Below are 13,627 nucleotides of genomic sequence, written 5' to 3'. Positions count from 1 at the left end.
TGCAAAATATGTAAGATCCCAGAAGAGACCAAAGACCGTAAATAAAATTCACACAGATTCTGCAAACAGCTTTACACTTGGGTTGTCTGTCTGCTTACAAAACACATTTTCTCTTTGTCTGTTGTTTGATCTAAAAATGCGTTTGTGCCGTTTAAGTCCTTACAAGCATGCGAAGATACATTTGCATTGAAAACACTATACAAGTGCATCTTTCCTTCAGCATGGCACCTTCCGCCAGTCTACAAGACTATTAAATGCGTGCATCAAACATCAAACATCATCTTTTATGTAATACCCACAAGCCACACATGTGGAAAGAGTGACAGGATGGTATTTATAGGTTTAACAGAAAATCAGTACAAAGAACAGAACGCCAGAAAATTAGGGTTTGCGCTTTTTTATTTGTATGAGAGCAGCAAGCAAGATATCGCTTGCCTAATTGCAAGTATGTACTGTTAGAAGCCCCTCAAATGTCAGGAATTCTAATAGAATTATACTATGACAGTGTTGAGAGGGAGGATTTCCAGGGTTTGCGCAGCGCTTGGCATGGGGGAAGAGATGCAGAACCTCCGTGGCACAAAACAAAACTACTTCAGTGGCACCAGTGCTTTCTGGAGGCGGTGACGCGTGAAGCCAGGGTGCCCCAAATCGGGCTGCCGGCACCGGCTACGAAGCTCATTTAAATCCCTGCTGGCTGGGTTATAAACACAGGTCGAGCCAGAGAAACGTGCGGGGCCGTGATGCAGGAGAGCAGCCGGGCTGTGGGGCGCAGCGGGGCGGGCGCTGTGGCGTTCAGGACACGGCTGAAGCCACGTCGGGCGCTGAGCTGGCTGCAACGTGGTACCTGCAACCCTGGCAACTATCTCAGCGGTTGGGTTGAAACGTCAGCGCTTGCTCGGCCCTCCTGACGAGCCTTAAAGTTGCAAGAGGAGTTGTTTCGTTGCAATCCCATTCCTGGGCAACCTGCCTGAGACTTTCTCAGACTTGATTTTTAGCGTGGATTTTGCCTCATCGATAATCATGTTAAAATTAACAAAACAGAATGAGTTTGGGTAAAGGGTTATTTTTTGGACGGGTGGCCTGCTTTTACTGTAGTGGCTGTTTGGGGCTGGCCAAAGTGCTCTGGTGTGTTCTGTGGGATACATTCTGCCACCATGGCTGAAAAAGCCCCAAGAGCCAAGAGTGTCCTGTCTCCAGAAAGGGACCTCTCAGTGATTTGGGCCCACACCATTCAGTATTGGTGCCACACAGTATAATACAAAGGATACAAGTTCAAAACGTTAAATCCACAGACCTAGACAAGAAGCTCACGCACTTTGGGTGGTTTCTCTCTGATTTTGAACATTTCTTTGCCCAATAGCTTCAGAAGGACACATGTGCAGGCACAAAGCTGTCGCAGGTGCAGGTGAAGTACAGCCAACAGATTGCAAGTGCAGAAAGCACTGATGGCAGGCAAACTGTTCCCTTCCCTGAAACTTGGCCCATAAAGAGCAACAAGGAAAGCTGCAAGAACAAGCAAGACAGTTATTATTCCAGCTGGTACACCTACAAACATTATTTCCTCCTTTTCCAGCTCTTCCTTTTGGATCCTTGCACTGGCTCCGTCCGTCTGGCTAAGCTTTGTTTTCTTTGAAACTTTTGTTGGTGCAGCTCTCCAGATGCTTTCACGGTTGATAATTTTCTTAAAAAGTCATAAGATGCAAATCTGCTATGAGGTTTCAGCTAAGTGGAGTGGCAGAAGGGGCTCCAATATGTTTATGCTGTCCTGGCCCCTGGGCACAGCGGGTGGCCATGGCCCTCGCCACCTGTGTGGGCTGACACGTGGAGCCGCGATGTTTCTGGAGATGGTGCGGGGTCCCACTAGAGCTGATCCACCCCCAAAACTGCCCCTCTGACTTCGGTGAGGGTTAGACCCAGCTCTCCCTGGAGAGATGGTTAAAGAGCAAAGATGGGTGGCTAGCAGCGGCCTTGTTAACGTGCTCTCCTCCCCCTGCCCGGCTGCCTCTTGCCCAGGAGGTTCCGCAGCACAGCCGAGCGCTGGGGCCTGTGTGACCTTCCCCGCTGCGGGAGCCACCGCTGAGTGACACACAGTTCACCTTCAGGGCTGGAGAACGAACTGGCAGCCCTGCCAGCCTGGGTAGCGAGATACCATGTTTAGGCATTAACCGAGGGCACTTGCATACCAGCACAGGCCGCTATTTTAGTGGGTGTAGGGAGCTGCTCCCTGCTCTCCACCCCTGTGGGACAAGGGAGCTACTGCGAGCACGGGATGGCCTCTGCCCGGTGGGTGAAGGCTGTTAAAAACAGGCTGTGTTTTGTCAGCAATACTTAGTTCATCCAGTTGAATCACTGTGGAAGTATCAGCCCGGCTTAAGGTATACTGATAGACGTTGTAAATGGAAGCAACGCGCTCAGGGCTCAGCCCTGGGGTCCTGGATGCAGTGTGTTCATGTGGGTGTAAAGCTCTTCTCCTCTGCCCCAAGTCAGAGCACACTGCAGTGATCCTGTGGAGACCATCCAGGATGTAACTCAGCCATGCGAAGTACCATAAAATTGATATTATTCTTCATTGTTTGTAGCTTGGAAGGCTGTAGAGGCCTAGCTTGGAGCGATCCATTTTATTAAGCTCCATCCAAACACAGTGAGATAGTTATTCTTCCAAAGAATTCATATCCTCAAAGCGCAAGCCGCCCCGTTTGTGTTCGTGTATCCATGCAACCTTGTTGCTTTTACAACATTACACATTTGTCCTGTGAGATTCCCTCCCTTACAATAAAAACTCATGAGAATGATACACACATTTTCAGCTGTGCGCACACCAGAGACTGCAGGATCCAGCAGTACCCAGAGGACACAGGAGATGCAAAGCCTGCTGTAGTGGAATTGCTCATTTATTTTGAGCTGCAGATGTTTGTAATGGCTGTGAAGTTTTCTAATTGAATTTTTGACCCTTTTTGTCACAGAAACCCAGTTAATACAGGGGAAGGACAAGAGCAAATAGAAGGATTGGTTTCAGGGGTTTTTCCAGTGTAGAGTTCTGTACATTCTGTTTTCATTTTCTTACATCTAGAAATACACGAGCCTGGTGCTCACATGAACTCAGGGGTTGCACATAGTTCAAAGGACCATGCATGAAGTCCCCGGTCCAGTGCAGCATCTCTCCAGAGGGCTTCACGGAGCCCACACTAGCCAAGTCCCCCAGGCTAATCCTCTCTGGTGCCTCCATCCTTTCGGGGCGCACCATTGCGCACAGACCCACTCATGCTGGTGGCCGGACCGGAGCAGGCAACCTGTGCTGTGGCATCTGTTCCTCAGTAGAAATTCCCAGGGAATTCAGTGCTTTCCAGCTGTTTGTTCTCATTACTTTGTGCTTATGCAATTTCTTACCAAAAGCTGATAAAGATCCCCCATAAACACAAGGCACATGGGCAATCAGAAATGGAGAGAGGACGGAGTGTGGCTACGTAGCGAACCTGCCGTGTGACTGTGGCCAAGTTGTGGATGAGGAGCTGGCAGGAACCGCTTCCAAAGCCCTTTTCTCTCAGCCACCCGCTGTCTCAGGACTAGTTTTAGCACTGTCCCGCTACGTTCCAGGTCCAACAGACCTCCCAGAAGCGTGCAGCGGTTGCATCATTTGGCTGTGTCACATGTAGATGTCTTAGCTTGGTCTCTCACCTGCCAGCCACCACCCTGTGCTCACCAGGAGCGCGTTCTTTCCCGTGATCTGCCGCTGGGCTAGAAAGGGGACATGTACCTGCATTTACAGCAGAAGTGAATTTCTTGGTTCTTGCAAAAAGTGACGTGCAGAGCCACCACCTCCATCCTATTGAGTCTAGCATTTGTTTACCTTTCAGCAGTGATTTCTGATGCTGTACCCATCAGTCTGGACACAGATCTCCTTATTTCTTGGAAATCAGTGAGAAATACAATGTTAAACCAGAGCACAGGCAATGGCCCTTTAAGCATTTTCTGTTTAACTGTAGCACAATCTCTCCTGCACTCCAGTGCTTTCCATAAACAGCAAGTCATCCTGAAAGGGGAGGGAGAGGATGATAAATAATCCTGTTATTCGTGCGACTGCGTTCTTTCATGAAACTGGGAAAAGGCAAAATAAAGTGGCGACTGCGAGGCTGAGAATGAAACGCAAGGCAGTGGGTTGTGTTGCTGCAGTTACTTTGGGAAGAAAATCTGAAAAGAGAAAGGTGAGCAGAGAAGGTTTAAAACGCCAAAAAGAAAGTCAAGAGACGGCATAAAAGAGCAGCTTTCTCTGCATCCCTGCTTTGTGTCTCGGCTACTGCTCCGGCTGCCTGTGCCGGGGCCTTTCTCCGCATGCACCTTGCAGAGAGCTGGGACGTGGGAGACGCCAGAGCTCCAGCAAGGGCGGCTGAGTGAGGAGGGGGCAAAAGTGGGCACACTCCAGGAAGAAATCATAGAGTAGAAAAGTTTCTGTTGGAAGAAACCCTCAGGATCATCGAGTCCAGCCATAACCCAACTCTAGCACTAAACCATGTCCCTAAGAACCTCATCTAAACGCCTTTTAAACCCCTCCAGGGATGGTGACTCCACCACTGCCCTGGGCAGCCTGTTCAATGCCTGACAACACTTTCCAGGAAGAATTTTTTCCTAATATGTAGTCAAAACCTCCCCTGGTGCAACTTGAGGCCATTTCCTTTTGTCCTATCACTTGCTGCTTGGGATAAGAGACCAACCCCCTCCATGCTACAACCTCCAAATCCCATGGAACGACAGGGAAACAGAGAAGAAACCTGTTTGCTGAGGGTCCTAGCAGATGAGATCTAATTCATTGTGCTGGGACAGTGCATGGTGTTCCTTCCTTCATGCTTTGCCCCTGTGCCAGAGGTGCCTCCCCAGCTCGTGGCACAGGTGCCAGTGCCCCCGCTGCAGCCGCCCCAGTTCTCCATCTGCCCTCTCGGTGCCTCCCCCGGGCCCTGAGCTGGGACAGCTGAGGCCCCACCATCCATCCCCTTCGGTGGCGTGTGCTCGTGGGCAGCCTCCTGCAGAGAGCCCGCACAGACAGCTGTGGGGCGACGTCTCACACCGCTGCAGCTGTTTGCTCTCCGCATGTGAGTCAGAACCTCCCATCCCCGCGATGCTCCTGGAAGCAGCCTGGCCCCATACTGCTGTTGAATCGCCAGGTACCAGCCCGGCCTTTGGTTTGCAAGAGTATCTTGTGTCAGTCCCTCTAAGACTGCAGCAATGGCACACTTCTGGTTCAGTGGTGTGGCACTGGGGATTAGGACAAGGCAGGCCACGTTGTTATAATCTTCAAAAGTGCTTCTTCCCTGTATAATTTCATGGCACCAGTGCAATTCCTTCAGGCTTATAAAAGCTTAAGCCATTGTAAACAAGGCAGCCTTGGAGCCGAGGTATTGTCGAGAGAGAATTCCTCTCCATGTCCTAGATATTTCAGATGGAAAAAAAAAAAGAAGAAGAAAAAGAGCATTTAAGACATCAGCTTCTCTGCCAGTGTAAATGGGACCAGCTCCATTTCACTTCAGCCCCGTGTCTCTGTTATACCGTCATTGTGTGAAGCTCCCGTTAAGGCAAATGGGAATTGCACATGGAGTGATGAGAAAGCAACAGATACCTTTGTAAATACTGCACAATCACATGAGCCACATGTATCTTTCCTGAGACACCCTGCCAAACTAGCAGGTGTTTTTTACATCAGGCCTTACATTAACACACTCCTACGTATGTCTGGCTGCATCTGCTGCATTAACAATCATTCGGTGCATAATGCCTGGGTTCATTTGTGAAGTTAAATACCATGGGCAAGAGCCCAGCCACGACGCGTACAAACGTTAAACTGCTTGCGCTTCTTCTGTGTGTATCTCTCCCTATGACTTTTCCTTTCTTTCCTCTTCTCGCTGCATTTTTCCCTTGTTCCTGCTCATCCTTTCCCCGGTTTGTGCTTTCCAGATCGCTTCCGTGTCTTTGTTTTCTCCATCTTTCGCCATGGCTTTCCTGCCTCGGGAAGCACGACAAGGGCTGCTTGGGCATGCCACCGTTTCAACTCTGGATGCTCTTAGTGGCTGCTGATATGTTCGCCTGCTCCGCTTCTGCTCTGAAAGCAGACAACAGCATAGCTGCTGGATCTGTGTGCCAGTCCAAAGCCTCTGGGAGAATACGTGACCTTAGCAACACCCAGTGCAAAACCCTGCTTTTACAGAAATCAGTGCTAGAAGTCTTTGGGGATTAGTCTTCTGTCATAATTATCAACGACGTTAAATATTTTCTGTGGCCAGGCATGAAACACATTCAGAAACAAGGAGGGGCTGAATCTGAAGCAAGCTATCATTCTATCAAAAAAAACCCACCTGTCTTGTAGGGTTCATACTGTAGTTAGGTAGAAATTCCCAAGGGTGTTAAAGAGGTGTGCATGTCCCACTCCCACTAAAATGGGAGGTGGGGGCATTACTTAATGAGAAGGATTTGAAAAATACTCTTCCATCATCCTCCTTTGTTTAAAATGAAGATACCAAATTCAAACAACCACACTAGTGTGGTGTTGGTTTCCATTGCTCATGCTTTTAGTCTTGTGGTTGCTGTCATGGTCCTTCATGGAGGTCTCACCTTTGGTCCCAGGCTCGGTTTTTTGCAGTGCTTCCACGGCGCATGCACACACACAAAGCGCAACAGCTGGTGGATCTCTTATTCATGGCTTAATCACTTCCCTCCGGAGGTGTGCGGTGTGATGTGTGGTCTTACTCAACTCTGGCTTTCTGAGGGATGGAGAGGCCGGGTCAAACACAGCCCAGATTCAGCCCAGCACTTCAAAGTATGACTAACCCGGAGAGTGGAGCGTTCTCTTGACGTCATTAGGATGAACCTGCTTCTTTTCCTGGCGTTAGGCAAGCACTCAGTCTCTTGGAGTTTGCCTCACCACACCCTTCCCATCTCATGCTCATCTCAGCATCACATTGCTAGCTGCCCACTGGCTTTCCACACGTCTCCGCTGACTTTCCCCAGGCCGTCCGCCTGATCTCATAACCACATCTTCTCGGGCGGTTCACCATGTGCCCTGATCCCACCCTCTGTAGGGGTCTGCTGTATCACTGCTACTTTCCCATCCATCTGGAATTTCCCCTGCACCACCTACTCCCATAAATGTCATCAGAAACTTTTGCTGGGAGGGACTTTCTGCATTGCATCTTGTGTTTCTTTGCTTCATGGTTGCATAATCCAAACTGGCTGTCGGTTTAATTTGAAACACCATTACACCAGAACAGGGCCTCAGCATTCGCAGCACTTGAGAAAGATAAAATAGTGATAGGGAGCCAGATGGCTCAAGAGACTGGGAATCAGCGATGGAGTCTTTAACTTCTGCATCACTGCTTCAAAATGCAGCTCCGATCCGCAGTGAACTTTGTGGATCCAGTCCAATTTCTAGTGTACGTTTGGTTGTGTCAGAGAAACTTCCCCCATAAAACAGCACCTGCTTGGCTGGGAGGCCTCAAGAGGTGTGTGGTGGTCGCCTCAAAGCAGAGTGAAGCGTCACCTGCTGCACATGGGTGACACGGTCACGGTGGCTCTAGCATGGCCTGTGCCAAGGGAAATGGCCATTGTGGCGCTGCCCACCCGGCCGGCTTCTGCAGGAGAGACATCTCCTTCTCTCCCAAATTACCTTTTGAGCCATTTTAAAAATAGCCTTGTTGCTAAGCCTCATGGAGACTGTAACTGTGCAGTCCCAGAGCTCTGACTTTGGTCCCACGTGTACCCAGTGAAAGACTTCTGGGAGGTGAGGGACGCTTTGGCAAAGTAGCAATAGAAACAGCAAGAAACAAGTGAGGAGTTTGTGTCTGGGGCATCCCTGTGATAAAACCAGTGTGAGAACAAAACCCAGCCGTGCACACAGGAGCCAAAAGCCATACTGACCTACACTGCAATTTCTTGTGGCACAGTCTTCCTTCCTGATGATGGTTATTTTCTAACCTAGCTGTGCATGAATTAGAAAGAAGCAGGTGCCAGAGAAGAGGTGACTGTAAGGTGGCACTAAGGTCATTACACACAGAGCAGAAGAAGACTAACCCAGCCTTCCAGGTTTCATTTGCTAAAAAGCCATAATAACCTGATAGGGCATCAGACCCATTACTGGTAAAGTCTCCAAACTGTATGTGAAGGCAATAGAGCAAATGACTGGTTTTCCTTGCGAGGCTCCTTGGTTTGGGTGTTCCCCTCCTCAGCCCATGCTCACTGAGCTCTTCTCTCCGGGCTCCCCTTGCCCCCGCTGGAAAGCCGCCCAGAAACTCCCTCCCCAGCTTAAGGGCCAAAACCAAGACAGCCAAGCCAGGCTTGTTATTTAGGTCTCTGCCCCATCTCTCCTTCCCATGCAGATCCACCTCGTGCCTCCATCCTTGTTTTGGCTGCCTGCGCTCCCTGCGTCCCGCATTGCTCCTGGCTGTGGGACGCAGCTCCCTTCTCCCCATTGCCAGTCCCTCACCACAGGTCTGCGGCCCCACATCAGCTCTGGGGATCTGCTTTGTACCACCAGCAACTGTTTGGTTTATATTCGCATATCGGGCTGTGACCCTGAACTGCCTTCTCCCTTTAAATTCCTTCCACTTGGCTCTGCCCACACTGTCCACAAAGCCTCCCAAAGAAATACAGCTTGGAAAAAAAAATATCCAAGAAGAAGAAAAAGCCCTTCACAACAAAATGTCTTTCTTTCTTTCTTTCTTTCTCTCTCCCAGCAGCTCTGCCTGGGTGCGGTTTTCCCAACACTCCCCCGCAATGCAGACGCTGAGTCTGTTTGACACTGCAAGCGACAGGGTCGCCCCACGGCCGGGCGCAAAGCACCCGCAAGCTGTCCCATGCGCAGGGCCCGTCCCGGCCCACGAGGGGCGGCTGCTGCCCGGAGCCACCAGCTGCTGCCCAGAGCCACCGGACACTGCCCAGAGCCACGGGCTGCTGCCCAGAGCCACGGGCTACTGCCCTGAGCCACCGCGTTGCTGCAAAAGCCGGGCTTTTATGCAGCTTTCACCCCAAGACCCGCATCACCCTTTCAACATCTGCCGTCCCGCAGTACTGAGCCTTGTGCTGCGCTCATGAGCAGGGTCTGCGGCCCGCGAGTCTTCTCCAAGGTGAAGAATCCCTTGCCAGCTCAATTTTTCCTTTATATACATATATCTATATATATATAGGATTGTCCCCATAGAGTGGCAGCTCCACGCGTGTGCTGGTGGGCGGATAGCTTTGCATTTGCCCTCATGATTTCATGCCAAAAACATTTGCAAGTTCAGCTCGCTGCTTGATTTCCCTCTCTCTCGTTCTCCCTTTGGCAGTTAATCACCAAGTCTAACGAAGGGGTCCCGCGTTCATCCCCCCAGCAGAGCACATGGTCTCATGCTTGCGTGTCCCTTGTGTCCCTACAGCTTTATCCTGCCCCAAGTTCTTAAAGATTTTCTTAAAGAGTCTCAGTAAAATCAAAATAAATTATGTCATATGCCTCGCTGTTATCAAGCCTTCCCTTTTGCCTCTATTTTCAGCAGCTATTTTGGGATGATTAATAATTTACAGCGAGGCTTGGCACAGCAGTGGTTAAAGGGACGAAGCTGATCTGACGCAGGAGCTTTCTGGACAGAAGCAGTTTCATAAAATCTTATAAGTGCTATTTTTTCTTAGGAAAGGAGTGGATTTTTTTAAGTGTTGTGAGAACAGGAATGTTTCTTTTTTAGCCAATTCCACATACTTTTTGTTATGGGAGAAGATGTGGTCTGAGGGTTTTAGCAGAGGCTAAAACAGGGGAGAACTGGATCTATTTTGGTGGTGTATCAAGTGAGTAGGAAATAATCGAAAATGCTGCATTAAAAATGAGTTCAGCAGCAGCTCCAGGCGAACCGTGTTCTGCAGACAGCCCTTCCCTTCCCTCACCTGCGCAGCACCCAACAGACCGCCGGGTGCAAAGGTGCAGATATGAGCCAATTCCACCCTTTGGCCAAAGCACATTCCTTTACTCGTGCCCTCCTGGGAGCCAAGGTTTCATGTGTAATTGCTTTTCTGTTGGTAAAATGAAGAACTTGGTCTCCCAGAGGCTGTTGTAAAGCTGTTTTCAGGGGTGTATGTTGGGTGGTGCACAGACAGGTGTTGCCTGGGGCTCCGCCAAGATGCTCTCACACATACTGGTCAACGTGCAGCGTGTGGCTCTGCTGGGGCTGGGGCACATTGAATAACCCTCGCTCCCCAGGGTGCCAGTGACAGCAGCACTCGTGTGGGCCATTTCTCTTTCCCCACCTGCTGCTTGGGCCGCAACAGATTCATCCCCTCCCACCCCAGCACCCTGTCTCCATCACACCTGCTCAGCGGGAAGGTGATGCTGGTTTTTTGGAAGGCCACGTGACAAACACATCCCCTAGTCCTATCCCTTCAGACACTTGTCCATGTCTACCGACAGCTTCGCTTGTCGTGATGGGTGGGACATCAAACGGATTAAAAACCAGCGGCCAGGATTTTTTTAGGTTAATCTGCTGATGCGAAAGGGTCATACTTGGCAGCAACACGAGGAGAGTTCTCATCGGTTTGTACTTCTGCTTTTCTTCCCTTGAACAATCTGATTTTGTGCGTCACTGTGTGGAATCCAGATGCGGATGATCCTCCCTCAGTTAACACCACCTTGGTCGTGCCCCATGAGATCCATGTGCTGCCTGTGGGAGCTGGAGAGACGCGGGTACCGCGCTGCTCTGGGGACCATCTGAGGGGTCTCAGAGGGTAACGGATGGTTTAGGGTCACACAAAGTGCTGCTGGAGGCATGTGCAGAGCTTTTGACGAGCGCTTTTGAAGAAAATGACCTTTCACGTTTCGTTCTGCACTTCGGTGCAGGGGACAGTTGGTAGCTGTTAGGAAAATGAAATGTTTTGATTGCTGCATAGAAGAAACTCGCAATTTTCCCTGAAAACTTTCACACCAAATGGAAATTTTCTGACAAACTATTCAGCCAGAACGACCTTTTGTACTGCAGAACAAACTGTGATGAACATTCCTTCTACCAGGTTTTTCTCCTGACATTATGAATCCTGATGGGGGATTAGCTCACATGGCTCATTCTCAGTGTATGTAGCATCGGAGAGGAAGAGGTGAAGCTGTGCGAGGTCTTGAAAACAACCATCTGATGCCGATAAGCAATTTGAGATGCTGCTAGAACCAAAAAGCAGGAACCGTGGGCTAAAGTCAGTGCTGATGCAACTCCCAGCTGTGGGTCAAGTTGCCCAAAGAGAGTCAAACTGGGGAGCAGACAAACTTCTAAGGAACTCAGTGACTGAATTATGGGAATTAATTGGTAAGGTCAGCAAAGAAATCATGAGTCCATTGCAGAGGAAGCAGAACTAAGAATGGCCCCTTCACTAGATTTGTGGCGCTAAGGTGATGAGAGAGAGGTCAGATAATAACCTTTCAAATCACCAAGGCAGACCAAATATGCTTTGCCATCATCCCCTTGCTTTCCAATGTATGTGTGTCATGTTTGGAAAACAAGGCCCTGTCTGTCCCTGCTGAAAGAGAGGCAACAAAATAACGCTGCTCGTTAGGGAAATGCCAAAACAGGGGGAAAAGAAGATAATAGAAACATTCAGGCTGGCAACAAACGGGGATAAAGGCAATAAACCTTGAAAGTGCACTGCGTTATCTGGGGCAGGAGCTGCTGGCACTATTCTTGGCCAGCGTTTCGCCAGCCCGGGGAGGCTTCGTTCGGTCCTGGTTATCAGTGGCTTTGGCCAAGGCCACCAGCTCGTGACAGAACAGGGATGCTGAGTTGGAAAAGATAAGTGTCCCTGCTGCCGCAGCTGTTTTCTCTGCTCATCAGAGATGCTCTGCATGCAGAAACAGCTGCAGCTGAAGTGGGGTTCGGGGATGAACCCGCGAGCACACAGTCAGCAAAACAGGAGGTGGAGAGGGGTGGCTTCGCTGGGGAAGGGCACACGGTCCCTTATGGAGCTGCTCCAAGGCCACCCTGCACAGTCCTGGAGCTCCAGTGTCACCCAAAGGACTCTGTGGGCTGGAGGCTGGTGCTCCGGTACCAGTTTCCTACACTGTTTAAAGGTCTTTCTCGATGCCTGCACAAGCCAGGGATCCCTAGTGACCCTGGATTTATTTTAACGTTAGCGAACTCAGAGTAAGCGGTCAAAGCACCCCCCGTAATTCAGCTACAAATTTGCTATAAGACACAAACTTTCCTTCCAGACTTACGCATCGTTGAAACACAAGCAACAGAGGGGGGAAAACCTGCAAACAAAAATAGAATCCTCAAGTCTTCTGCTTATTACATGGCAACAAAGGTATGTGATGCTGCAAAGCTCTTGGCTCACGGCCTCTCCCTGCTCTCACACAAATCCTGGAGGAGTTATGAAAGTCCAAAGGGAATCTGTGAGCTTTGACGAGGACTCCCCTGCCCTGGTGATGGGAGTCAGAGACGTGCTGCAGGGCAGCTGGGTGACAGTGACCACCCTATTGCTGCCCAGCATCACGCCCAACGGCTTCGTCACCCCATTTTCTGTGCCCCGTGCCCACTCTCCCGTTCCAGCGCTAAGGTTTGTCTCTGAGTGATGTTTTCAGCTGGCAGCCCAGCCCCAGCCAAAAAAGGGTCACCTGGTGGCACAGGGGCTCCAGGGAGCACATCAAAGCTGGAGAACCACAACCCTTCTCTGCAGAGCAGCTCCCCTTTGAGACTTTGCAGAGACCCCCCTTTTTGCTTGCTTTGATCTTCTGGAGATGGAGATGGGATTCCAAAATCTTGACTATAGGGAAAAAAATGTAGAGGGGAATGTTATTTCTCCCCCTTCTTTCCCACATCTGCAAGTACTACTGAGACAAAACTGCAGTTGGGGGGAAGGATGTTTCCCAAGGCAGCTCCAAGGTGGGCAGCAAGCACAGCGCAATCAGCTCCTGTCTGCGGTGCTTTGGGCTCATAAAGCAGTGGCCGGAGGCTCTCCTGGGGCACCGGCTTTTTCCAAGGTGCCAGTCCTGCTCCTTACACAGGGCACGTGAGTTTGAGGTCTCCAGGCATCACTGCAAGACCCCAGTTTGCTATGGAAATGGTGATCTGGTATTACTTCTCTTCTGCAAAATGCAGCCCTTGCTTTTTCTCTGCTTTAATTATAACTGAGCACTGAGCAGCTTCAGCTGCAGGCACTAACAGGAGCCAGGCAGCAGCCTCCCTCTACCTTTGGGTGGACAGCGTGTATCAGATGGCACCGGATGGTTTCAGCATGAATCACTCACTGCCTCTGTAACCAACATTCCCATAACCTAAATCTATCAAAAAGAACATAAACCACATCAGAAGCCAGTTCTCAGATACTCATTTGCTCAGACTTTGGAAATCTCATATATTAAACAGATTGTCTCTTTATAGGAGTATGAAGCTGCCCTAATTACACAAAGGGTGGAATGGGACAATCTGCCATCTGGGAAGGCTGTTTAACTTTTTCTGGCTTCCTAAAAAGCCATTGTCTTGTAAACTGAGCATTCCTTCGCTGGCCCGGTAGACACAACATTCCCCTGTCCCAACCAAACGCCATGCAGGGTCGGCTTTGCTCTCTGTGGAGCAGCAGCACCCGGTCGGGTGCGGGTGGGCTGGTGCCGCCTGCCCCCGAACACCCGTTCGGATGTGCT

Source organism: Columba livia, chromosome 15 (genome assembly GCF_036013475.1).
Source record: "Columba livia isolate bColLiv1 breed racing homer chromosome 15, bColLiv1.pat.W.v2, whole genome shotgun sequence".
Taxonomy (NCBI): domain Eukaryota; kingdom Metazoa; phylum Chordata; class Aves; order Columbiformes; family Columbidae; genus Columba; species Columba livia.
Note: the sequence above shows the minus strand (reverse complement) of the source record.